We start from the raw sequence: 26,504 nt of genomic DNA, 5'->3' as shown, positions 1-26,504 counted from the left end.
ATTAACCTCTTCAGGGCTGCTTTGCAGACTGGACCAGTAGTCCAAATGCTCTGCAGGTTTCTGCTCTAAAATTGATGTTCCTGTTCTGGGCTCTTGTTAAAGCTTAAGGATTGCTCCCAGCCCCCTGCCTCCTACACTTGATAAAAGTGCCTTCAGCATAGGTTTAGGAAAATGTCTACTACCTCTGCCCATTCATCTGCACCAGGGAGCTGCAAACCTTAGTATGCATGAGAACCACCTGAGTGGATGGTGAAAAGGCAGATTCCTAGTCCCCTCCTCAAAGAATTTTAGACCCCTGGTGGGACTAGGAATCTGACCCCAGTGATTCTGATGCAGGTGGTCTGGAGATGACGCTTGGATAAACATTGCTCTGAATTGTCCTTGGCAATTAAATTCTTGTCATGTACTTGGTTAATATTAAACCTCAGATCTAAATAGTAAACTTGAGTTTGAGCTGATATCGAACACAACTTATGTACGACAAGGTTTTGCACACTTGCCTGGTAAACCAGGGCTTTTTAACCAGCTTTCCCACTGGCCTCACTTTTTTTTTCTTGATCCTTTTCCCATCTCTGCCTTTCCATTCCAAGAAGTGAGAAAGGGGGTTAGACAAAGATACCTGGACACCAGGTGGGGCTGTATGGCCTGACCTGCCCCAGCATGGCCAAGCAATGTTTGTCTTGGAAACCTTAAAACCCACGGCTGTTCTTAATCTCTATCAGCTTCCTGGGGAGTCTCTGCTTCTGGGGCTGTGCTACCCACACTGAGCTGGGCTGAACTGAGCTAGATTTCTCAGGACTGCTTAGGAACAGTCTTATTCCTGGAAACCGAGTTTGGATTAGACCGGCTTGTGTGGCTTGGGAGAAACAGGAAGTGATTCCACGGCCATGTCAAGCCTGTCATTTGACAACATACGAAAGCAAGAACTCAGCATCCATCCCTATCCCCACATCATATGGCATTGAATATTTATAGTGATAGAAAATATAATGAGGTCCTCGGAACCCCGTCTTTCTCACCTCATCCCAAATATTTGGGAGTATAGCTGCATACCAGGCTTGGTGTTAGCTTCTAAGGCTTCCAAAATGACCAGCGTGTGTGATATAAACAGGGTCCTTGCCCTCGTGGATTTTCAAATCTTGGCTGTTGGGAACCAATCTTGGATGAGCCACCTAACCTATCTAAGCTTCACTTCTTCCATCAATAAAACAAAGGGGTGGAATTAAATGAGTTTTGGTATCTTTCCAGCCCTAACATTCTGATATTGGGTGGAAATGGCTAGTCTTCTAAACAGATATGGGGCGGGGGGGGGGGGGGGGAAGCTCTTTAACATCTAAAAAAAAAAAAAAAATTTTTTTTTTTTTTTTTTGAGAGCAGCCCCAAAGATTCGACTTTTTCTTCAAAAACTTTAAAAAATATCCATTTAATTTTCTTTTATCTCCTAATGAACCCCGGCCACTGGTGTGTTGAATTAGACAAATGCCGCCATTTCAGAGCACACAGTCATTCCTCCCAATGGGATCTCATAACTCCCTAGAAAGGCTGTTTCCCTAGGCCAGGTTACATAGGAGGACAGTCTCTTATCCTGTCTGAATCTGGTGTAGCTTTGGAGAGCTGGGTGGTCTGAACAGGGCTCAGGAGCTTCCAACCTTGCACAGCTTGTAACCTGACCCCTTCAAGTGCTCCAGCAGCTTTTGTGCTACCTGGTGAGACTCAAACAGGGCTGGGGTAAAAAAAAAACGACACTCCTAATGAAGTCTCCTATTTTGTCTGTAGCTTCTCTTACTGTGGTGACTAGGGCAGCATTTCAAAGGGCTCTAAAACTTGGCCATCAAGATGAGAAGTTATAGCTGTGATCTATGAGCTTTTCTGACAAGTGTAGCCTCCAGCTGTCTGAAGGTATTCTGTTTGGATGGGAAACTACTACTGCAGGACAGAGGACAGAGATCAGGCAAAGTTACGGTTTTTATTTTTGTTATTGTTTTTAACAGAAATGCTCTTTGCTTCTCATTGGTAAACTTAAAGGAGATGGCAAAAAGTTTTTAGTATCACCCTTATTCGTCCCTATTTATGGGGCTGCAGAAAGGTGAGGAAAAGGTGTAATAAAAGATGAGGCCAAGAATACTCCTCTCGTGCATCATCCAAGGGCTGCTAAGATTGTGTGTCACGCTCCATCCCCCCTGAGATTTATCTTGGAAACTTTCCTATCTGGCCTCCTGGAGACAAGGGTGCAGAAAAACATCCCAGAGCCCACTAAGCCCTTCCTTTGGGTGTTCCACCTCCCTGGGATCCCATCTCTGCATTCTGCCAAGTGTTAGCACTTACAAACACGCCCTGCACTCTTCCCTAAATACAGGAGCCACAACTTTGTCTCATGAGATTGGACTCAAAGTCATGTTATCTTCATTCTAAGATGTACATTTCTTTTTAGTAGAAAAAAATCCTCATTTTGTAAATTATAAACCAAAACCATTTTGGAGTTAGAATTTCAGAAAGGATAGACATCCACAGACGAGGATTCATCCAAATGTTTAGAAGTTATTGGCATTTCTATTAAATCTCTTTCATAGGCTAGATTTTTTTTTTCCCCCTGGAAAATGATTTTCCTCCTTAGAAAATCAACACAACAGTAACACAACAGCGGTACTTTAATTCTGCTTTATGTGCATTTTTTCCTTATTATTATTTTATATATGCTCCTTAGAAGAGAGGATGGCAAGACTTCCTCTCACATACTTTGGACATGTTATTAGGAGGGACCAGTTCCTGGAGAAGGACATCATGCTTGGTAAAGGAGAGGGTCAGCAAAAAAGAGGAAGACCCTCAACAAGATGGATTGACACAGTGGGTACAACAATGGGCTCAAACATAGCAAGAATTGTGAGGATGGCATAGGACTGGGCAGTGTTTTGTTCTGTTGTACATGGGGTTGCCATGAGTTGGAACTGACTCGACAGCACTTAACAACAGTAACAACAACAACCTTTATTATAACATGGTAGGAAGTTTCTATTTTATCCAATAAGCATTAGTGATTGTTTTTCAAGCCAAAAGTATTATTGATAGATGGATAGATAGAGATAGATAGCTGCCATTGAGTCAACTCTGACTCATGGTGACCTTATGTATAACAGAATGAAACATCGCCCAGTCCTGCATCATTCTCACAATCGCTGTCATGTTCGAGTCCATCGTTGCAGTTATTGTTTCAATCCATCTCATGGAGGGTCTCCCTCGTCCTTGCTGGTCCTCTGCATCAGCAACATGATGTCTTCCTCCAGCAACTGACCCTGCTTAATGATATATCCAAAGCAAGTGAGTTGGACAATGTTCTGTTGTGGCTTTCATTGACTAATTTTCTCAAGTAGGTTGCCAGGCCCTTCTTCGTAACCTGACTAAGTCAGGAAGCTCTGCTGAAACCTGTCCACATGAATGACCCTGATGGCATTTGAAATACCCGTGGCATAGCTTCCAGCTTCACAGCAACATGTAAGCCACCATAGTACAAGAAACTGATAGACGGGAGATAGATAGTATTGACAGAAGAGCCTAAATGTTAAACAGGGCAAAAGAGTAGGAAAAAAAAAAAAAAGGAATGGTTTTTGAATAAATTTCAACTGGTTCCAATCCTGGGCATCAGTATTCTTTGGTTCTATAATGTTGGTCAGGTTACTCAACCGGTTTCCTTGGGAGTGAAGGGAGAATATTGATACTTACTAGGAGTTTGTAAGAGCTAAAAGACATTTGAAAAGCACCAAGCATGGTACATGACATATGATAAGTGCTCAATAATACTATTTCTCTTCTTTGGGATAATATAGGTATATAGGCTGGAAACAAGCAAAGATGTGGCAGAACACTCAAATTTGTAGGTGAAAAGAAAACAGAAATGAGAAATAGAGTTCTCTCACACACCCTAATGACTGGGCAGAGCAACTTAACCCATGACTCCCCGGGCTTTTAACTCTAATTGACATGCCTTGTTGTTACTGGATTCCTTTTCAAAGATTGAGTAGAAGATGGGTGAACTCACAGGCTACCAAAGCAATTAGTATGCAGATAGCAAGGTTATGTGAAAATCACTCTGTTCTCATTTTTTCCTGCTTCTAGGAAATTGAAGATTTTTATATCCATTTCAGACAAACATATAAGGAGAAGGATCATTTTGTTTTTCTCAGAATTGTGCCCCATTATAACAAGGAGGCCAATCTCAACAGGAAGCACTTGCTGGAGAATTTGAAACTCTGGGGTTGCACTAAAGTGAACTACCAATAACTGAAAGGATGCAGACATTTAAACTTGCCCACAGGTCTCTGTCTCTCTTCCCCCAGTTTTTCTAATGGGTCTGACTGATGTTTGCACTAGGTTAAGTCAGTCACTCAACTGACATTTATTAAGTCTCTCCATGCTAGAAACAATGACCAGCATTGGTGATACTTGAGTGAACAGAATAGTCATAGTTTTTATCTTTAAGGAGTTTACAGGCTAAGGGAAATGGCAGACATTTAAAAAAACAATGACTGCAAATAAATAATTAAATGTCTGTAGCTGTGCAAAGTGTGTAAGGGGTATTATAGGATCCTACGTGAGTAGAGAAAACTGGTCTGGGAGGTTAAGCCTTAAAGGATGTGTAGAATTTAGCCAGGAAATGAGGTGGTTGGTAGGAGGGGGAAAGGGCATTCATGGCAGATGAAGGGTGTGGAGCAACACATAGAGGCCTGGAAGCAGGAGAGGTGGTACATGAGTTTAAGAAAGAAAGTCCAGGTTGACTAACTAGAGCATCTGTGGCAAGGAGGAGGTAGAGTTACATGAGAAGAGACTGGAGAGGTACGCAGGGGGCAATCATGCAGCACAAACCAGTTTCAGAGTTAAAAGGGACCCCAGAAAGCACCTAAGTTACACCTCCTCCCTGAGTCAATTCCTATGTCTATACCTCAGCCCTTGCCATTATGGTACAACTCTGAGAGAAAGTTCTTTCTGAAAGCAAGTTAAGATTTCCACTCATTCTCCCTAGCTTTGCACCCTGGCCTGGAATCACAGAGTAAACTTATTCCTTCAACTATTTGAAGAAAGACTTTATGTTTTTCATAAATTGCTGCCAAGGCAGGTCTTCTGTTTCCTGGGCATATGCAATTGATTACTGGAAATGCAGAGTTCACATTGTTCTCGTTGGATGCTAACTTACTGGCTTCACTCCATCATTCCAGCCTATGACTATCAAGGCTGTGGATCTTGATGTGTCCTCAGTGATAAAATGGCAAACCCTCTTGAATTTATGCTATCTGTGAGTTGGATAAGCTTGTCTTCTATAGCTTTGTTCAGGAATTTAGAAAAATCATTTAATCAGAGACAGCCAAAACCACAGCTATGGAGCACAACTCTAGATGTTTCCCTTAAGAGTAACATGTCCTTAACCCTTCCCTCTCCCATTTTTCTTTTTTTAAAGGAGTAACTAGTGCTAACATTTCTATAACACAGAATCATGGAAATATCTAAATTTACTGGGAAGAGCCCAAAGATACCCATATGCATTGACCTTCTTGTCTTGAGAAGAATGCAAAAGGTGAAAATCAGTTCTAATGCTGATTTGATGCATATATTGGATTCACATGTAGCAAACAGTTTTGTCTTATTGCTTTCAAAACGCATAGACAAATGGCTACATTATCAGGTGGGATGGGATAAATGCGCTGGGATGGATTTAAATAAAATGTGATTCTTAGAAATGGCAAGAAGGGCCTCTTTCTAAATGGAATGGTCAGATCTGAGGCATCTTGGAGAAGGCATTTAATGAGGTCTTAAAAAACAGGAAGGATTTCAATAAAAATGGAAGCAAGGACCATTCAGGCAGAGCAGTCCTGAGCGGGGGCATAGAGATGAGAAATGCCCAGGGAGTCATTGTGAGCGTGTAACTGGAGCTCAGGGGAGAGGGTCGGAGTGCAGTTCTGGGACACATAAACCTAAAGGTAATGGCCAAAGCCATGGGAATAGATATGTAGTGAGAAGCCAGGTGAAGTCACATTTTTAAGAAAAACACATTTTTAATGGTACAAGGTGACCAAAAGAGGGGAAATAAGGGCATGGAAAGAGAAGGAAGAGCAAATAAAAGAAAAAAGGAATTGTTGAGGTAGAGAACTAGGAGCTATACTCAGCACATAATCCAGGGGAGAAGCAATTTTGAAGAAAGTGTGGTGGGCAGCACTGTTGTGTGCTATATAGAAGTCAGGGAGCATTAGTCTGAGAAAAGTCAAACTTGATATATATTAATTAGTAGGTCACTAATTATGGTGTTGGTGAAAAATATTGAATAACCATGGACTGCCAGAAGAATAAACAAATCTGTCTTGGAAGAAGTAGAGCCAGAATACTCCTTGGAAGTGATGATGGCAGGACATCGTCTCACGTATCTTAGACATGTTATCGAGAGGTACCAGTCCCTGGAGAAGGACATCATGCTTGGTAAAGCAGAGGGTCAGCAAAAGGGAGGAAGATTCTCAGTGAGATAGGTTGACCCAGTGGCTGCAACAATGGGATCAAACATAGCAACGATTGTGAGAATGGCACAGGACCAGGCAATGTTTTGTTCTGTTGTACATAGGGGTCACTATGAGTCAGAACCAACTCACCTAACAACAACAATAGGTTGCTGTCAGCCTTTGCGACAGCTGTTTCAGTAGATTGGTGGCATTCAAAGTCAAGTGATTCTTTTATGGAATAAAAGGGTGGTGAAGGAGTGAGTGCAGACAAGCTTTCAAGGAGATAAGATAGCTGGGCAACATGAGGTATATGATGGGAAACATGAAAAGAAAATATTTGCTAAGTAGTAATAGTAATTGTGGTGTTGGCGAAGAATATTGAATATACCATGGACTGCCAAAAGAATGAACAAATCTGTCTTGGAAGAAGTGTGGCCAGAATCCTTCTTAGAGGCAAGGATGGGGAGACTGCATCTTACTTACTTTGGACATGTTGTCAGGAGGGATCAGTCCCTAGAGAAGGACATCATGCTTGGCAGAGTACAGGGTCAGTAGAAAAGAGGAAGACCCTCAATGAGGTGGATTGACACAGTGGCTGCAACAGTGAGCTCAAGCATAACAACGACTGTAAGGATGGCACAGGACCAGGCAGTGTTTTGTTCTGTTGTGCATAGGGTCGCTATGAGTCAGAACCAACTCGACGGCACCTAACAACAACAACTATAGTAATAGTAGTGCTAGTAGTAATAGTTATAGTAGTAGTGAGAACACAAACATTTATTGAACACCTACTACGTGCTAGATGAGAGACTTGGTGGCACAGTGGTTAAGTGCTCAGCTGCTAATTAAAAGGTTGGCACTTTGAGCCTACCAGAGGATCCATGGAAGAAAGGTGTGGCAGTCTGCTTCCATAAATATTTAAATTTTGGAAGCCCTATGGCACAGTTCTGTTCTGTCCTATAGAGTTGCTATTGGTCAGAATTGACTAGAGGGCAATGGGTTTTGGTTGTGTGCTAGATGCTTACATATGTTACTTCATTTGATTCTCACAACATACTATGAGGTAAGTTTTTTAGCTCCTTTTTACAGTGAGAAAACTGAGACTAAGAGAACATAATTTGGCCAAAGCGATACACCAGTAAATGGCAGAACCAGAATGTTAATCTAAGTCAGCGTGTTTGAAATCTCTCTTTGGGTCCACTGCAGCCCATGTTTGTCTGGCAGCTTTCTTGGTCCAGGCTTGGCTTCTCCCGTGGGGAGGACAAGTGGCCTTCAGTTAGAGCCAGTTTATCAAAGTGATAAGAAAACCAAAAAACAAAATGGGGATCAAAAGACAGTTGTGCCAGAAGAACTGATTCTGCCAAAGATGGGATGGCTATCTCAAGCCTTTTTCTAAAATACAAAACAGTCCCTCCAAACACAAACTCATCATCACTGAGTACACTTGAATCAGTTCTGATGGAATGGTCCATTGCTCCACGGCCGAGTGAAGGTGCCAGCAGTGCATTTCAAATTGCCTTTCTCTTGCTTTTCACTTGTCTCATTTTCCTGACTTTCTTCTTCATTTCTTCTAATATTCCTCTCTTCTTAAGAAAACCGGACACCTGCTAACCGCATGTTACGGCTCCATAAATTTGATCTCCGACTGACTGTGGTCTCTGTTCTTATGATCAACCTGCTTTCACACAGTCAGCCTGAATGGATCTCCACTGCTTTTTATAGAAAGAATTTTTCTTAAAAACTTGAAAATAGTTGATGCCTCGAGCGCTTTGAATTTTTGGAACAATAAAAATAGCTGTTACTGGAGGTACTGATTAGTTTTTAAAAGGTCACTTGAGGGTGATTTATCAGTAAGAGAGAACAAGAGTTTAATGGCCATTTGAGTGTATTAAATTAGGTACCCAAAGAGTTTGACGTTGCTTTGATATATCCTGTTGGGTATACAACCATGTCAAGGCCTGCTCCTGGTGTTGGCTAGCTGGTTTTTCAAATTCTTAAGACATTACTACATCAAAAGAAAATAGAATAAAACCCATAGACATATAAACCCACATTTCAAAATGTACAATATTCTTGGGACTTAGAGTTTGCCTGCAGAATGGGGTGACAGGGAAATTTTCTCCGGCAGGGCTAACTTTGTACTCTGATGGGCTCTTTCAGAAATCCTAAATGGAACCCATTTTATCTTTCCTTTTGCCCATAAAGCCTGTGTGGTGCTCTCTGCGCCATTTTGCATCACAGAATCTGTGTGGCCTCACTCCTGCATTGATTATTGCTGGATTACCTTATTGGAAACCATTGGCCTTTACTTGTTGTTAGCTGCTGTTGAGTTGGCTACAACTCATGGTGACCCCATTTACAACAGAACGAAATGTTCCCCAGTCCTGCGCCATCTTCACGACCATTGGTATGCTTGGGTCCATTGCTGCAGCCACTGTGTATTTTGAGTGCCTTGCAACCTAGGGGGCTCATCTTCCAGCACTATATTGGACAGTACTCTGTTGTAATCCATAGGGTTTTCATTGGCTAATTTTTGGAAGTAAATTGCCAGGCCTTTCTTCCCAGTTTGTCTTAGAATGGAACCTCTGCTGAAACCTGTCTACCATGTGTGACTCCACTGGCATTTGAAATACTAATGGGATAGCTTCAAGCATCAAAGCAACATGCAAGCCACCACAGTACGACAAACTAACAGGCGGCGGTGGGCCTTTATTTACTCCCCAATAAAGAGACCTTTCCTGGTTGTGGCTTTGTAAGTTTCTCTGGTGCAAGGTGGTGGGATTCACTGGTAGGCAAACTCTGGGATCTTTGTGTGTTCCCTCCCTCCCTTCCTCGAATGGCACTTGATGAGAGCTAATGAAGACATGATCAGAGATAGTATGGCATTATATTGCAGGCTTGTGTTTATGAACTGCCCGATGTTTAGAGAAACATGTCCAAGTTGTTACTCATGGCCACAGAGATCTGAAATTAATGACCTAAGACATTAAGACAGTGACATGGTAAGGAGCACCTTGGCCCATGACATGAGGACAGTTGAATTTCCCTGTTAATTGAGTAAAATTTCTCTCTCTATAACAACCCTATGAAATCAATATTATTAATCTCCATTGTATAGGTGATGAGATCAGGGCTAAGAAAGTTTAAATGACATAGATTGTTGTTTATATGGTGGGTTGAAATTTTTTTCCACAGACTAAAGTGTTCAAAAAGTGAGCAGTTTTACTTAATAAATAAGAGATAAGTAGAAACTTTGGTGAAGGATAAGACAGTACACAATACTGGGGAAGCCAGCACAACCTGTACAAGAAAAGGTCATGGTAGCTCCATAGACACATCGAAACTCCCTGAGGGACTGAATTGCTGGGCTGAGGGCTGTGGGGACCATGGTCTCAGGGAACATCTAGCTCAATTGGCATAACATAGTTTATAAAGAATATGTTCTATGTTCTACTTTGGTGAGTAGTGTTTGAGGTCTTAGAAGCCTGTGAGCGGCCACCTAGGATACTCCACTGGCCTCACCCCTTCAGGAGCAAGGAAGAATGAAGAAAACTAATGATAAAAGGTAAAGATTGGTCAAAAGGACTAACGGACCACATCTACCCCGGCCTCCACCAAACCGAGTCCAGTAAAACTAGATGGTTCCTGGCTACCACCACTGACTGCTCTGTCAGGGATCGCAGGAGAGGGTCCTGGACAGAGCTGGAGAAAAAAGTAGAACAAAATTCTAACTCAAAAAGAAATACCAGACTTGCTGGCCTGACAGAGACTGGAGAAACCCTGAGAGTATGACCCCCAGACACTCTTTCAGCTCAGTAATGAGGTCACTTCTGAGGTTCACCCTTCAGTCAAAGAATGAACAGGTCCATGGAACAAAACAAGACTAAAGGGGTGCACCAGCCCTGCTGCAGGGACGGAAGGCAGGAGGGAACAGGAAAGCTGGTGTTAGGGAACCCAGGGTTGAGAAGGGGGAGTGCTGACCTGTCATGGGGTTGTTAACCAATGTCATAGAACAATGTGTGTACTAAATGTTTGATGAGAATCCAGTTTGTTCTGTAAACCTTCATCTAAAGTACAATTAAAAAAAAAAAAAAGTGAGCAGTTTAGTCCAAGTGCTTATGCTGAAATGAGGCATGTCTACAAAAAGTGTGAACTATAGTATATGACATAAATCTTATGTGTTATCACCATGCTTTCTCTTTATATAAAAATTCAGATTTATATAAAAAAAGGAATTGACTTCTTTTTTTTTTTCTTTCAGAAGATTGATCTTTGGTTTTTGTCCTTGAATAGAAGAAGCCAGATTGTTTATTCCCAGCAGTTGGGCTCAAATGGTCAAACTCAAGGTCCATGAACATGTTAAGGGATGTTATGAGGGGTGCAGGATAATGGCCATTGTTTCATTGAGGAATTGACAAGTAGTAACTGGTCTGTGAGGAATACAAAGAAAAATTAGACTTTGAGATGATTTGAGAGATTTTTAATGATTAGAATAAAAGGTTTGAAGGTTTCTGATTTACAGCCGATGATTAAACACATAACGTCAAATCCTCTTCTAATCTGATCAATAATGACTTTGCAAGGAATGATTTTAGGGAGATCCTGTTACTTCCTGCTTAAGCCTAAGTGTCCACTGCTGTCTCATTTTGAAATATTATGCCATGAAAAGAAAGCATGAAGAAATATTAGCTTTGTGAGTAATAGAATTTATTGCTATGATATATATTTCCCTTTGTCTTCAAAGATATCACACAGTAGGGGGAGAAGTTAAAATGGAACTGAAACTAGTGCTAGCACAAAATTTTACTAGTTCAACTTTATGCTAATTTCTTTCATTTTAGACTTTCCTTCCTTTCCTGATAGTTTTGCTGACTCAGCAAAGCCACTGGTGTATGTACACCTCACGTGTGACTGGTCTCTTAGGATCAGCCATCACAACTAGGCTGCCAAGGATGCCACAGTGGGCCTTCTTGCCTTTCTTCACCCTAAGTTTCATACTCTGTGTAGGTCTGTCCTGTCTCTTTCTTTCCCACCTTTTGCCTTTTTTTATTAGCTGCCATTGAGTTAGAGTTGGCCCCTGTCTCGTGGCGACCCCACGTACCATGGGATCAAACTGTTGTGACTCACAGGGTTTTCATTGGCTGATTTTTTGACAGTATATTGTCAGGCCTTTCTTCCTAGTCTGTCTTAGTGTGGTAGCTCTACAGAAACCTGTTCAATATCTGTCTTAGTTTCTTAGCACTGCTGTAACGGAAATACCACAAATCAGTGACTTTTTAACAGATATTAATTTTCTCGGTTAGGAGGCTAGAAGCCTGAATTCAGGCCACTGATTCTAGGGGAAGGCTTCGTCTCTGTTGGCTCTGGGGGAAGGTCCTTGTCTCTTTTCAGCTTCTGTTCCTTAGGTCCTTGGGGATCTTTAGTGTGGCGTGGCAACTGTCTTCCCCCATCTGTGCTTTTCTCCTTCTGTGCCTAATCTGCTCTTTTTATATCTCAAAAGTGATTGGTTTAAGACATACCCTACACTGATATGGCCTCATTAACATAACAAAGAAGACCCTTTTCCCAAATGGGATCACATCCACAGGTGTGTTGTTTTGTGCCACAGAGTTGATTTCGACTCTAGTGACCCCATGTGACAGAGTAGAACTGCCCTATAGGATTCTTCCTGTAATGATTACAGCCTAGGAAGTTCTACTGGGCAATGCTACTCTGTCGTGTAGAGTCAACATCAACTTGATAGCACACAACAACAACAATCTTTACAGGACTGGGTGGGTTACAACTGCCAACCTCTTGGTTGGCAGCTGAGCGCTTAACCATTGCACCACCAGGGCTCCCATCCACAGGTATAGGGGTTAGGATTTATAACATATATTTTGGGGTGGCACAGTTCAATCCATAACAGCAACAATTGTTGTTGTTAGTTGCCTTTGAATCAATTCCGAGTCATGGCTACCCCATCATAGCAAGACGCAAGCTTCTGCTGACAGATGGGTGGTGGCTGGGATTGAGGTACCTTAGCTGGGAATGCAACCCTGGTCTCCTCTATGGAAGGCAAGAGTTCTACCCCTGAACCATCACTGCCCATACCCCTGCCCCACTCATCTCCAAGCTGGTTTTCCTCCCAGTCCTGGTAGGAAACCCCAGCCCTATTCTCACCCTCCACTCCACCTGACCTAGAGACTTACGAGTCTGAGGGTTTTTCGAACGTGTCAAAGAACTTCAGATGTTGGCACTAAAGCTCCTTTTACCTTTTCCTGTACTTAAAGCATTGGAGCCCTAATGGCGCAGTGTTTAAGAGCTCAGCAGCTAACCAAAAGGTTGGCAGTTCAAATCCACCAGCTGCTCCTTGGAAACCCTATGACCCTGTCTTATAGGGTCACTATAATGTGTTTGGTTTATATATATATATATATATATATAAAGGATAAGGAGCACTGATAACACAGTGGTTAAACTGCTCAGCTGCTAACCCAAAGGCCTGCAGTTCTTACCACGAGCCACTACTTGGGAGTCTTCTGTAAAGATTACAGCCATGGAAACCCTATGGGGCAGTTCTACTCTGTCCTATCTGGTTGCTATGAGTAGGAATTGACTTGACAGCAATGGGTTTGGCTTCTTAGTTTATACTTAAAGGATAAGAATAAAGTACAATGGTTTATAGCAGTGATTCTCAACCCTGGTTGCTCATTAGAATCACCTGGAGAAATTTTAAATAATTCAGATGACTGAATACCACCCAGACCAATTAAAATGAAAACTTGGGGGTGGTGCTTGGGTGAGCTTAATGCAACCCCTGAGATGGAACCCTCTGGCTTAAGAGTTGCATTAGAGGCAACTCTTTCCCCCTGGTGTGTTGCCTACTGTCATCAGGAGACTCATAAGCCCTCACAAGCACTGCTTTTTTCCTTCCAGCAGTAGATAGGACAGAAGCCATAAGGATGAGGTCTGTTTTGCAGCCAGAACTTTTCCTCAGGGTATGGGGGATATCAGGGTCAGCCAGCACGTGGGACACCCCCAGGAGCACCACTCACATTATCATCTGTGTAAATGGCACCCTGGCACCCTGGAGCATGTTTACAACATGAATGGTGTCCTGGAGTCTGGTGTGCTGAACTGAGCAGAACCCAGTGAAGTGTCTCAATACCTTCGGCCGACACTTGCAAGGACAGATGTGCAAGTATGTTTTCCACAGAAGTACCTTCCACAAGGTGAGCTTATGTGGTGCTCAAGGACATTACAGTTTGAAATGTATTTGTCAGCTAGTCTGGACACTGTGCTTACGATAAGTATGTTCCTATTTCCAGAAAAACTATTTGCAAACCAACTTTTTGAATATAGCCCGTTTGTGTCTTGGGGATTCCGAGAGAGTGTTTTAGCTAGGACCACTTGTGTGCTCCATATTTTTCTCTTTTTGAAAACATTTCCCTGATGTATTGGTGTTTACAATTCTTATACATTGCTGTCTCCTCCTGCACAGTATTATTAAACAATAAGTCATCTAATTAGGTATTTGGGTGCGTTCCTTGCAGCCTGTGATGTTTAGGGAGAATTTGTTTTTGAACAAGTATTTGAAGCATTTTTAATCCCACTGCCTGAGAACACCTCCACAGCCTGCACCAAACTCTGCCAAAGTAAGCAGATCAAGTTTCACTTTTCTAATGCGATTAAGCTCACCGAGCCTCAATCGCAATAGAGACTCATGCGTGTGCAGCAGAACGAACACTAGCACTGGGTGTGCGTTCGCATGTGGAGCTCAACATGGGGTGTGCCTTCTGGGCCAGTGAGACTGATGGCACTCGGGTAGCTGGGGACATACAGATCCCCCAAAAGAACTGAGTTATGAATCCCCGCTAAACTCATGCTCAGCTTGGAGAAGCGTGATGAGCAAGGACTCAGTGTGGTTCACCTTGTTTCTTTTTTGTTGGTGGTTGCCCTGCCCTGCTCTCCACAACATTTTCTAGCTGTGTCTGGGTGTTATTCGAGAGTCATTCCAGAGACATGTCAAAGGGTGGCCCAACTAATAACTTTTTAAATATGTTTTAGAAGAAAAAAACTTTCTTTGACTAGCCTGGGATAGAAAAGGGGAGGAAGGGGACTAACTTTGATTGAGCTTGCTATGTGTAGTGGGGACTTGTATTTATATTTACATGTATTATTACATCTTAACTCTGGTGGAGCCCTGGTGGTACAGTGGTTAACACCTATGCTGCTAACCAAAGGGTCGGCAGTTTGAATCTACCAGCACTCCTTAGAAACCCTATGGGGAAGTTCTGCTCTGTCCTATAAGGTCGCTATGAATCAGAATCAACTCCATGGCAATAAATTTGGTTGTTTTTTTTTTTTTGTTCTCAACAACTCTGAGAGGAGTTCCTGGCTGATGCAAATGGTTATCACACTCAGTTGCTAACCTTAAGGTTGGAGGTTTAGTCCACCCAGAGGTGCCTTGGAAGAAAGTCCTGGCAATCTACTTCTGAAAATCAGTCATTGAAACCCCTATGGAGCACAGTTCTACTCTGACATACACTGGGTCACCATGAGTTGAAATCGATTTCATAACTGCTAACAAGTCTGAGATGTATCAATCATTGTCCTCACTTTGTAGATGAGGAAGCAGAGCCCAAGTAAGAATAAACTCGCTCAAGGAAACAGAAGAACTCTAATAGGATGCCGGGATGGGTGAATGCGATTTACTGCCTGGCCTGTATGCCGTGCCACTATTGCTTAGTATTTCACTTCTGCTCTACTCCTACATCACAGAAGTAAGCCCTCTCCTGGTGGTACAGTGGTTAAGCATTCGGCTGCCGATCAAAAGGCAACAGTTTGAATCTACCATTCGCTCGCTGGAAACCCTATGGGGTAGTTCTACTCTGTCCTATAGGGTCAGAATCTACGTCCAGATTCTGGACTATGAGTCAGAATCAACTCCATGGAAATGGGTTTAGGTTTTTTTCTCCTTTCTTTTAGGACCATTGAATCAGAAAATTACTTACAAAGTTATTTCTTGAAAGTATCGAATAAGCTGCTGTACTTTCAGTACCTTTTAATGCTTTCATTTTCAAGTGTTAATCAGGAAATTAGGACTTCTAGTGAAAAACAAATTTGAAATGAGCCCTACCACTCATTGGACTTACTTAACAAGGGGACTGCTTTCAAGATGCTGTTGGTGTTGTTAGGTGCCATCTGGTTGGTTTCGACTCATAGCAGCCCCGTGTACAACAGAACCACATGCTGCCCAGTCCTTCGCCATCCTCACAATCGTTGCTATATTTGAGCCCATTGTTGCAGCCACTGTGTCAATCCATCTCATTGAGAGTTGTCTTCTTTTTCACAGGGTGCTAGTAAATATGAAGCAGGGCTTCAAACCCCAGGTATACTGAATCAGAATCTACGTTTTAACAAGATGACCAGGTGATTCTTATGTATAATAAATTTCGAGAACCACTGCTTTACTAGTGGTTCTTAGAATTGGTCCCTAACCAGTATCATTAGCATCACCTGGGAACTTGTTAGAAATGCAAATTCTCAGCAGGAGTTCTCACCAGTTGGAAGCTCTGACATGAAGTGAGAAGCAGATCATGGCTGAAGACGTGAAAATTGTGCTAAGATCCTCAGCAGGAAAGCTTAGACCCTTGTTACAGTTCTGTTAACTTTAATTATTTGTTGGCATAAGTTTTTACTTAACATTTGCAATTTTTTACTTTACTTCATTTCAGTATATGGTAAACCGAAAAACTAAGGCCATAGCTGTCAAGTCAATTCTGACTCATAGTGACCCTATAGGACAGAGTAGAACTGCCCCGCATGGTTTCCAGGGAGCGCCTGGTGGGTTCGAACTGCCAACCTTTTGATTAGCAGCCTAGGTCTTAACCACTACACCACCAGGGTTTCCCAGTATATGATACTGTGCTTTAATTTTCATCCTCAGTTTGCATCAAACATATTTATGAATAAAGCAACAAGCCCAGTCGTTTCTTTAAACATCGGCAAGTCATTTCACCTCTGTGGGCCCCCATTTCCTCTTCTTGACCGCTGTGCACTAGAGTGGGAATACAGTTTCAGGAACCAGGGCCCCCCCTGCTGGGGTTTGTATCACAGCTCTATCATTTATTAGCATTTACCTTGGACAAATTACTTATCAGTTTCTTCAGCTGAAAAATGGAAATAATAATAGAATCCACCCTATAAGTTGCTGTAAAGTTTGAGTGCGCTAAAACAGCACTCGATCTCTCAGGCTTCTTCCAACTATACAGTTCTGGAATGTTTGAGATACTGTGACTTAGGCTGAAACAACTTCTCACTTTTTGTCATTTGTCGCTAAGTTTTCTTAAGCTGTTAAAAGCATTTTCTTTACAGCAGACCTTTTTAACAAAAATATTTTTTCTTTTCTGCTACAGTTCAGGCATCTGTGAGATTGTTTCATTATTAGCTATGGCAGACAAGCAAGACGGTCAAGGTTATCATAGACCAGCTTAAGCAGCAATGTCGGGTAGTTTTCTGAATCCCTGAGCAATCCTTTTCCTTTTCATGATAAAGTATTTAATTATTGATGGCGGAAGTTCCTTTACACGCATACTGCTATTTTGGTGAAATCATTTTGCTCATTTTGCTCGTGTGCAAATACCATATTGTAAAGTGTTGTTGTTAGGTGCCCTCTAGTCAGTTCGGACTCATAGTGTCCCCAAGTACAGCAGAATGAAACACTGCCCAGTTCTGTGCCATCCTCACAATCATTGCTACGCTTGAGCCCATTGTTGCAGCCACTGCGTCAATCTGTCTTGTTGAGGGCCTTCCTCTTTTTTGCTGACCCTCTAAGCATGATATCCCTCTCCAGTGACTGATCCCTCCTGATAACATGCCCAAATTATGTGAGACATAGTCTTGCCATCCTTGCTTCTAAGGAACATTCTGGTGGTACTTCTAAGACAGATTTGTTCCTTCTTTTGGCAGTCCATGGCATATTCAATATTCTTCACCAACACCGTAATTCAAAGGTGTCAGTTCTTCTTTGTTCTTCCTTATTCATTGTCCTGCTTTCCATGCATATAAAGCGATTGAAAACACCATGGCTTGGGTCACGTGCACCTTAGTCTTCAAGGTGACACATCATTGCTTTTCGACACTTTAAAGAGGTTTTTTGCAGCAGATTTGCCCAATACAATGCATCTTTTGATTTCTTGACTGCTCATTCCATGTGTGTTGATTGTGGATCCAAGTAAAATGAAATCCTTGACAACTTCAATCTTTTCTCCATTTATCATGATGTTGCTTATTGGTCCAGTTGTGAAGTATCTGATGAACAAACAAATGAATAAATCCTATTCAAATAGAAAACCAGAATTTATTTATTCTGAAGACAGAATCATCTTAGAAGATGTATTCCCAAACATGTTTTAATATGAATTTAAACAGAACCTCACTTTTGGCCAATTTGGTGTTTCATCATGAGTTAGGAGATGCGGAATTCACTCAAGAATGGTTCTGTTGGGGAAGCTCCTAGGTGTTAGTTTGGAATGTACCAGTGGTTAGTCTCAGGTGAAGAATGTAGTAGTCAGCCATAGTGAATGTGAGTGTTTTTCATTCCGTTTAAGTTATTCAGTTAAGCAAGCTGTTGTAAAAATTCATGATAGAACCCTTTGGCTAAAAACAAAATGAATTTAAATCATAGCCATTTGATTAATCTTCAAGAAATGCTTTTGGTGGTTTAAGATGGTTAGTCATTAAAAACAACTGTAAATAAGGGGCACAAAACCTTTTCCCTCTGCAACCAATTTTCTCTATGTTTGAAGGGTAGTTCCCAGAGAAAATCTCTGCAGAGACAGGCCAGGTGTCTAGTTTCTAAAGGGCAGCCTGGAATTTGTATTTCTGATGTAGATTCATTAACTACGGATTTATCAGGCATGACCAGAAATTTTGTAGATACCATCTGGCCGTCCTGTATTTCAGTAATTTTAATTCTCTAACTTAGCATCACCGGAATGGTTCCTCAAAGAACCTGGGCTTTTCAGGAAGAAGGGAAAAAAAGAAAGATTTTCCACAAGTTTGCAAACTTTGGGCTTAAAAAAAGTTAAAGTTACTTTTCTGCAGGCCTTCTTAGCACCTTGAATATGCTCATATTATTACACTGTGAGTCTTTAAAATATTTTTAGCATTCTGACCTTCAAATATATTTGGATGTAGATGACATTTGTGGAAAACGTTTTCATATCTCCAAGATGTGCCTTCTAAGAAGCACCGTTTGTAAAACACTGCTTTTATCAGCAGAATAGACATTTTGTTGTTGTTAGTTGCCCTCAAGTCAATTTTGACTCACGGCAACCCCCATGTGTTTTGAATGTTGAAAATCAATGGAAGGAAACCTTCTAATGTGTTTATGTAGCAGTCAAAGGGTAGCCTTTGCAACCTTGGCTATGTCGGCATGGCCTGAGTGAGGGCTCTCTGTAGGTCTGTGAGGCTGTCCTGTGCTTCCTGGGCATCTGGGAAGGAAGTACTCTTGTGTCATTGTTAGGTGCAGTCAAATCAGTTCTAACTCATAGCTATCCTACATACAACAGAACAAAACATACCTAACTCATAGCTACCCTACATACAACAGAACAAAACATACCTGATCCTGTGCCATTCGCACAAGGGACATATGTGGACTGAGTACCTGGGACTTAAAGAAGTCACATGGGATGTGGACAGAGTGCTGGTCTGGGCGTCAAGAGAACTGAGATTCTAATCCAGGTTTGGTTTCCAGACATCTGTGTAATATTTGTAAAGTCACTTAACTTCCATTGGACTCTCTTCTATAAAATTAAGGGCTTCCAGAAGAGAAGGAGGGAACTCTGGTGACGCAGTGCTTAAGTGCTTGGCTGTTAACCAAAAGGTTGGTAGTTTGAACCCATTAGCCACTCCATGGGAGAAAGATGTGGCAGTGTGCTTCCGTGAAATTATTGCCTTGAAAACCCTAAGGGGCACCTCTCCTCTGTCCTTCAGGGTTGCTATGAGTCAGAATAGATGTGACGGCAATGAGTTCCAAGAGAAGACTACAAATGGGTAATGGACATTAAAAAAAAAAGAATCTAATGGTTGCACAACATGATGAATATAATTAATGTCAATGAATTGTACATGTAAAAAATATTGAAATGGCAAATGATTTTGTTATATATATTTTTACTACAATTTAAAAAAAAAACTAAATCTCCCACATGAACAAAGGAATGCAAATCAAAAGCAGCGATGGGGTACAATATTTCACTTAAACTAAAAACCAAACCCATTGCCATTGAGTCAATTCCTACTCATAGTGACTGTATAGAACAGAGTAGAACTGCCCCATAGGGTTTCCAAGGAGTGCCTGGTGGATTTGAACTGCCAACCTTTTGGTTACCAGCCGTACCACTTAACCGCTACACTACCAGGATTTCTATATTTCACTTAAAAACCAAAAAACCAAACCCACTGCCATCAAGTCGATTCAGACTCATAGCAACCCTGTAGAACAGAGTAGAACTGCCCCATAGAGTTTCCAAGGAACGCCTGGTGGATTCGAACTGCTGACCTCTTGTTTAGCAGCCGTAGCACTTAACCACTATACCACCAGGGTTTCCGTATTTCACTTAGTGAGTAAAAATTAAAAAGGGTAATACTGAATGTCAGCAGTGAGCATGGTTGGTAAGGGTATAAACTGGTACTGTTTTCCCAGAAAGCATTTATATATGAAAACTAAAAACTAAACCCATTGCCATGGAGTCAATTCTGACTTATAGTGACCCCATAGGACAGAGTAGAACTGCCCCAAAGGGTTTCCAAGGAGCGCCTGATGGATTCAAACTGCCAACCTTTTGGTTAGCAGCAAAATGCTTAACCACTCTGGCACCAGGGTTTCCATGTATATTTGAGGAGCCTCAAAATAAGTTTATATCCTTTGGCATTGTAATTCCACTTCTAGAAACCTATCAAAAGGAAGGAATTAGAGAAATGAGCTGAATTAAAATCAATAATTTTTTTTTTTTAATCACAGTCTGTTTACCGAGTAGCTACATCTATGAAATAGTGGAGTGACCAAAGAAATGACACTATATCCATGTAGTAGACGGAGTGTATAGATTAAAAGTAAGACCTAAGGAATATGTAATAATATGGAAAATGCGTATGATAGAATATTATGTTAATAGAAAAGAATAGTAACAACTCTTTTTATACTATGGTTTCAGTTAAGTTTAAAAATTGTGTGTATATATGTGTATATATATTTATGTTTGTACGTATATGTATGTATGTGCACACACACACACACACACAAAAGCTTGAAAGGGTTTTCTTTTGGTGTTGGGAAAGTATATATTTTTTCCTTCTCTATTTTTTTTTTTATAGGTTTCTGTATTTTTATCCTTTAGTTAATGAGCTTACATTTATTTTTATTATTATAAAAGGAAGTTATTTTCAGAGAAAGCAAATGAATTGATAAATAAAATGAAGGATATGTGCTAAGTTGATTTCTAAAGTTTCTCCCAAGCCATGCGTTCTGTGATTTAGATTACAATTTAGAGAAAATTGCAGAGTGGAGGAAGCGGAATGTTATCAACACAATCAGCACATACTGTATTGATTTAATAGAATGGAATTATGAAGCGGCCTGTTTACTTTGAGGCCTCTAAACTGTGCTTGTAGTGTAAGGAATTGAAACACTAAGATGCTGGTAGACAGGGTATCTCTGTTAATTATCTGCTCTGAAAGTAACAGCTACTTCCTTTAGAGAACATTGCCTCTAGTGAAAATTTACCTCCTGTGTCAATCATTAATCCTTGTCCGGAACCATAAAAGAAGTTGTTAAGAGTTTGCATACTGTGGGAAAAAGAGCACAGGGCTAGTGAAGGAATTGCAAAGAATATAAAACTATGGTGTAATGCAAAACAGTATAATATGGCCATTAAGTGCATGGGTTCTGGTGTCAGGCAAAACCCAGTAAACCATTTGCTGTTGACTGGACTCTGACTCATGGCAATCCCATGTGTGTCAGAGAAGAACTGCTCCATAGGATTTTCAGCGGCTGATTTTTCAGAGGTAGATTGCCAGGCCTTTCTTCTGAGGCTCCTCTGGGTGAACTCGAACCTCCAACCTTAGGGTTAGCAGCCAACTGCTTAACCATTTGTACCACCCAGGGACTCCAGCCTTAAGCACAGAGAAGACAAACTGGCTCTATTGCATCTCTTATCTTCATTTGAGTGGGAATAGCTGCCTGGAGCACTAGAGAGAAACCACCAGACCACCAGGCCACGTATGAGTTCTGCAAAAGCAAAGCTAGCAAACAAACAAAAACCATGAGGAGGAAGAGGCTGCCCTTGTGTTCAATAGCTACCATTGCAAAATTCCAAAGAGAAAGATGTCACAGTATCATGGTCATCGGGGTACATCAATGCAATGATTGTAACCACTGACCACAGAGTATTTCCGTTGCATGGAGAGGCTGAGAATGCAGCTGGGATTCATTTTCTTTCTGGTTGTACACAGATTATCTCAGATTAGTGGCAGGAGTTTCATGTTTATATCAACATGAAGAACACATGCTTCTACAGTTAAGCCAAATATGTACTTATGAAATAAATACTTGCTCACATTTCCCCTCCACTAAATGAAAATGTTACTAAATTGTTTTCTTCTGTTTAGGAAATTTCCCCAGAAAGTTTGATTAAAGAAACTGTTTTGAATTTTTATAAGGAAGAATTCAAGGCAGGGCGGTTTCCTCCTTCTTAGAACATTTTTTCACACGCTTCTTTTTCATTGGCTTGTACAGATACACGTAGAATATATGAGTTCCCCGTGAAGGATCAATGATGGGCAAACGGCCAGTAAGAGCAGAACTTGTCTGCAGCCATGACAGGAGGATTTTGAAATGCTGAGAAACAGCTGAACCATTCAAGCAAAGACAGGATTTGTTTCCATTGCAGAATCTAATTAAGTCAGAGGTGGCTAAAAGTCAGTGTATAAGCTCCCTGGGGGCCCTAGCTGAGTGCCCTTTCTACTTCCACTTCCAGATGTCCCCATAACTCTGCTGACTCTGTGGACAACCATGTCAGCAGCCAGAGCAAGTTGCAAGCAGAAAGAGATGAGACTGAGGACCTGACTTGGCCCTACGCTGGGACCAAGAAAACTAAGTTCTCAAGATGTGCTAGACTTCCCACTAGGGCGTTTTCGGTGTTGGCTGCCTCTTGTTAGTTGTAGCTGAGTCGCTTCTGACTCACGGCAACCCCATGCGTGCAGAGTAGAACTGCCCTGCAGGGTTTTCAAGGCTGTGGCCTTTCAGAACAGATCACCAGGCCTGTCTTCTGAAGCACCTCCTAGTGAGTTCAAACCTCCAAACTTTTGGCTAGTAATCCAGAGCTTAACCGTTTGCACCACCCTACACATACTAAATTTGTATCAAAGACAATTACCACCATTTTATTTTGGGGAGAGATAAAAGACCAACTGCCATTCATGAAATCTTTCTGAATTCAGAGTCCCAATTTGCTTTGCTGTTGTTTTGTTTTTCCTTTTCGTCCAAATCCCTTTCTCTTTTCCCTCCCTACCACGTCCTTGGAAACCCTCATGGCATAGTGGTTAAGAGTTTGACTGCTAACCAAAAGGTCGGCAGTTCAAATCCACCAGGTGCTTGTTGGACACTATATGGGGCAGTTCTACCCTGTCCTGTAGGGTCGCTATGAGTTGGAATCAACTTGATGGCAACGGGTTTGGTTTTTGGTTTTATCGCCTTCTTAAAACAAAAAATCAAGACAGTATTTTCCATGAAATGTTCACATCATTGGTGTTCCTCAACACCAAGAGAAAAATGTAAGAGGATAATTAGAATGTAAATAAAACTCAAATAAAGCATACACTGTTTGATCTTTATTGCACCTAATTCTGCATCCTTCATCCAGGCCCAGTTGATTGAAGGATGAGTTTTTATGTGTGTTGGATTTGGGAATTATTGCCCCTGCATTCTTTTCTGCCTCTGTAGATTGTTGCTTCAGGTTGTTCCTGAAACGTTAGAATTCAGCGTTTTTTGTTTTTTCAACAGCATACTGTCTTAGGACTGGAATCCCTGGGTGGTGCGAATTGTTAATGCCCTGGGCTACTGACTGAATAGTTGGAGGTTTGAGTCCATCCAGAGGTGCGTTGGGAGAAGGACCTGGTGCTCTACTTCTGAGAAATCAGCCGCTGAAAACCCTATGAAGCACAGTTTTACTCTGACACACATGGGTTGCCATGAGTTGGGATCAACTCAAAGACAACTGGTTTTTCTTTTCAGTTTTAGTTCGGCTGCAAGTAACAACAACAAAACAAAAAGAAAAAACTGAATAACAGTGGATGAAATGAGAGAAGTTTAGTTTCTCTGCCATGTAAAATTCTGCAGGAATGAGCTAGAATGGTGGCTCTGCTTTGCAAATGCCCCAGAGAGGCTCCTTCTAGCTCATAGTTTGCCACTTTCTCAGGTGTAAGGCAGCATCCTCAGTCTGGGCAACAAGATGGAGGAAGATAAATGAAAAAAGGACAACATGCATACAATAATTGCCTCTTAAAGGAGGTTTCTTGAAGCTGCTGCCTGTTAAAACCAAAACCAATACCAAACCCGTTGCCCTCGAGTTGGACTCATTAGGACCCAACAGAACAGAGTAGAACTGCCCCATAGGGTTTCTAAGGAGTGGCTGGGGGATTCAAACTGCCAATCTTTTGGTTAGCAGCCAAGCTCTTAACCACTGTGACACCAGGGCTCCAGACAGCTCTTCTTAAAGTCCACTGGTCAGAAACTGGTCACATGGCACAGGTAGCTGCAAGAGAGGCTGTGAAATAAAGTCTTTATTCCAGGTGACTGTGTGTGTGCAGCTAACGGTTCTGTTTTTATAGAAGAAGAAGAGAGTAGATATTGTGGGACAAACAGACATCCCAGCCACAGATGAATATTGGAAAAGAGCTATTAACATAAGAGGAAGGAAGGAAACACTTCGTATATTTTCTTAAAGATCTGAGAAGAGCTTTGTTGGTATTCTATGTTGCTAATGTGAAAAAAAGATTTTGGTTGATTTTTTCCATTTTTGATCCATATTGCCTTTCTTGTTAAAGCAGCACTAAACTAAAACATTAAAATCATTAAATGACCTTTGTGAAATATGGCAGTCTCTAAGATAGCTGGCCATCCATCGAGGTTGATCTATTTATATACTTTATACTCAGGCCTGCCTCTAAAAGCGTGGAGATGGTAGCAGAGCTGTGATGTGTTGTAAAAGCTGTGCGTGGGGTGGGGGAACGGGAGGAGCTGCTTTAGAGATCAGCTGACCAGTAATTTCACAACATGTACAAAGATCAGGAACTTGTCTCTGGATCAAAGCCCTTGTTTTACTTGCTGTCATGTTATCTAAGACCTGAAGTTTCAAGGGGAACTTGTTTCAGCTGTTGGCTGAATAGGTGGCAGGAGAAGAGAATTCCAGGCCTTCATCCATATACCTAACTCTGCTAAGGGCTGTTCTTGGCAAGCCTGACACACACTGCTGATAATCTGAAGATGGCAGTTTGATGAAAAGGAGTCCCTGAGTGGTGCAAATGGTTAAGTGCTTGGCTGCTAACTGAAAGGGTGGAGGTTGGAGTTCACCCAGAGGTGTCTTGGAAGAAAGGCCTGGTGATTTACTTCTGAAAAATCAGCCATCGAACACCTTACAGCTCTATTCTGACATATAAGGAGTCACCACGAGTGGGAGTCAATGGGATGGTGACTGTTTTATTTTTTTGGTGAAATCCAGTGGGTGCCTCTCCATTTTGCTGTGTTCCTCAGTTCCTTTTAGGATTAACAGTCCTCCCACTAGGTGGAAGAAGCCCTGGTGGCATAGTAGTTAAGAGCCATGGCTGCTAACCTAAAAGGTCCACAGTTCTAATCCACCAGCTGCTCCTTGGAAGCCCCTATGTGGCAGTTCTACTCTGTCCTATAGGGTCGCTATGAGTTTAAATTGACTCGATGGCAATGGGTTTTTTTCTTTTTGGTAGCTAGGTGGATGGGTACACCTCAGAAAAAAGTTGTCCCTGCCTTTTGTATCTTGATGGGCTGGTACTAGGGAACTCATACTAATTGATGATTTTCTTGAACTTATTTTCAATTAAGCAACATAATTACATAATGACACATTTATTATGAGATGGGCTTGTTTAACATTGGTTTTGTCAGAGGTCGTGTCTTCAGTTAATTCATACATGTTTCACCCATAAAACACTTTTGTTCATAAAAGTGTTCACGTTCAAATTCCCTACAAATAGACTTTTTAAAAGCCTTTAAAATATAATAAAAGTATTTTTAAGTTTCTTTTTACATCACACATACATGCAGTTCTACATAGATGCATATGTGTCATCTTTGCATGTAGGTTGTTGCATTTTTAAGTGTGTGTTTTTTCTTTTTCTTATTTTTTGTAGCCCTTTCCTCTTCTTTCCCCTGTCTACCCATGTTACATTACTATCTCAGACAATTCCTATTAGCAATCTAATATCCGTCTTTTCATATTTTTCCATGCTCATATAATTGTATACAGCCTCTTTCTCTGACTCTCTACACACACTCTCTCTCTCAGATGCAACTTCTGTCATTATTTTACCAAGGGGAGCATAACATACCTACTTACCTTTCTTTGTCTAATTCTGCAATTTAAAAAAAGTTGACATTAAGTTGATTCTGACTCATGGTGACCCCACGTATGTCAGAGTAAAACTGTGCACCTCTCTACTTTTTAAACGTTACATTCTACTCCACGTTGTAAATACATCTACTCTCTCCAGCCATTTTCTGGTTAATGGGCTTTGGCTTTGTTCGCAGTTTTTACCACTATGAACATATGCTGTAGTCCAGGTCCTTGCTCATGTATCCTTGCAGAGGCTGCTTTTATCTCTGTTAGAGAGATTCTCAGGGTAGTGTGGGAATGATGGGACAAAGGGTATGTTTTGGTTTTTAAGAGTCTCAACTTCAGTGTTGTAGGCACAGAATGCGGATTTTGTCCATATATCCCAGTAACT

The 26,504-nt window shown here is 41.4% G+C and overlaps 1 protein-coding gene and 1 pseudogene across 8 annotated transcripts in view; one reads left to right on the top strand and one right to left on the bottom strand.

Annotated features, from left to right (window-relative positions):
* LOC126082387 (cytochrome c-like) overlaps window positions 1-19,101 on the bottom strand; it is a 34,442-nt pseudogene extending 15,341 nt beyond the window's left edge.
* The window catches only part of FREM1 (FRAS1 related extracellular matrix 1), a 184,761-nt gene that overhangs the window by 1,232 nt on the left and 157,025 nt on the right, over window positions 1-26,504 (top strand). The window lies entirely within an intron of this gene.

This window comes from Elephas maximus, chromosome 9 (assembly GCF_024166365.1).
Source record: "Elephas maximus indicus isolate mEleMax1 chromosome 9, mEleMax1 primary haplotype, whole genome shotgun sequence".
Taxonomy (NCBI): Eukaryota; Metazoa; Chordata; class Mammalia; order Proboscidea; family Elephantidae; genus Elephas; species Elephas maximus.
This window is presented reverse-complemented; position numbering and strand designations above follow the sequence as displayed.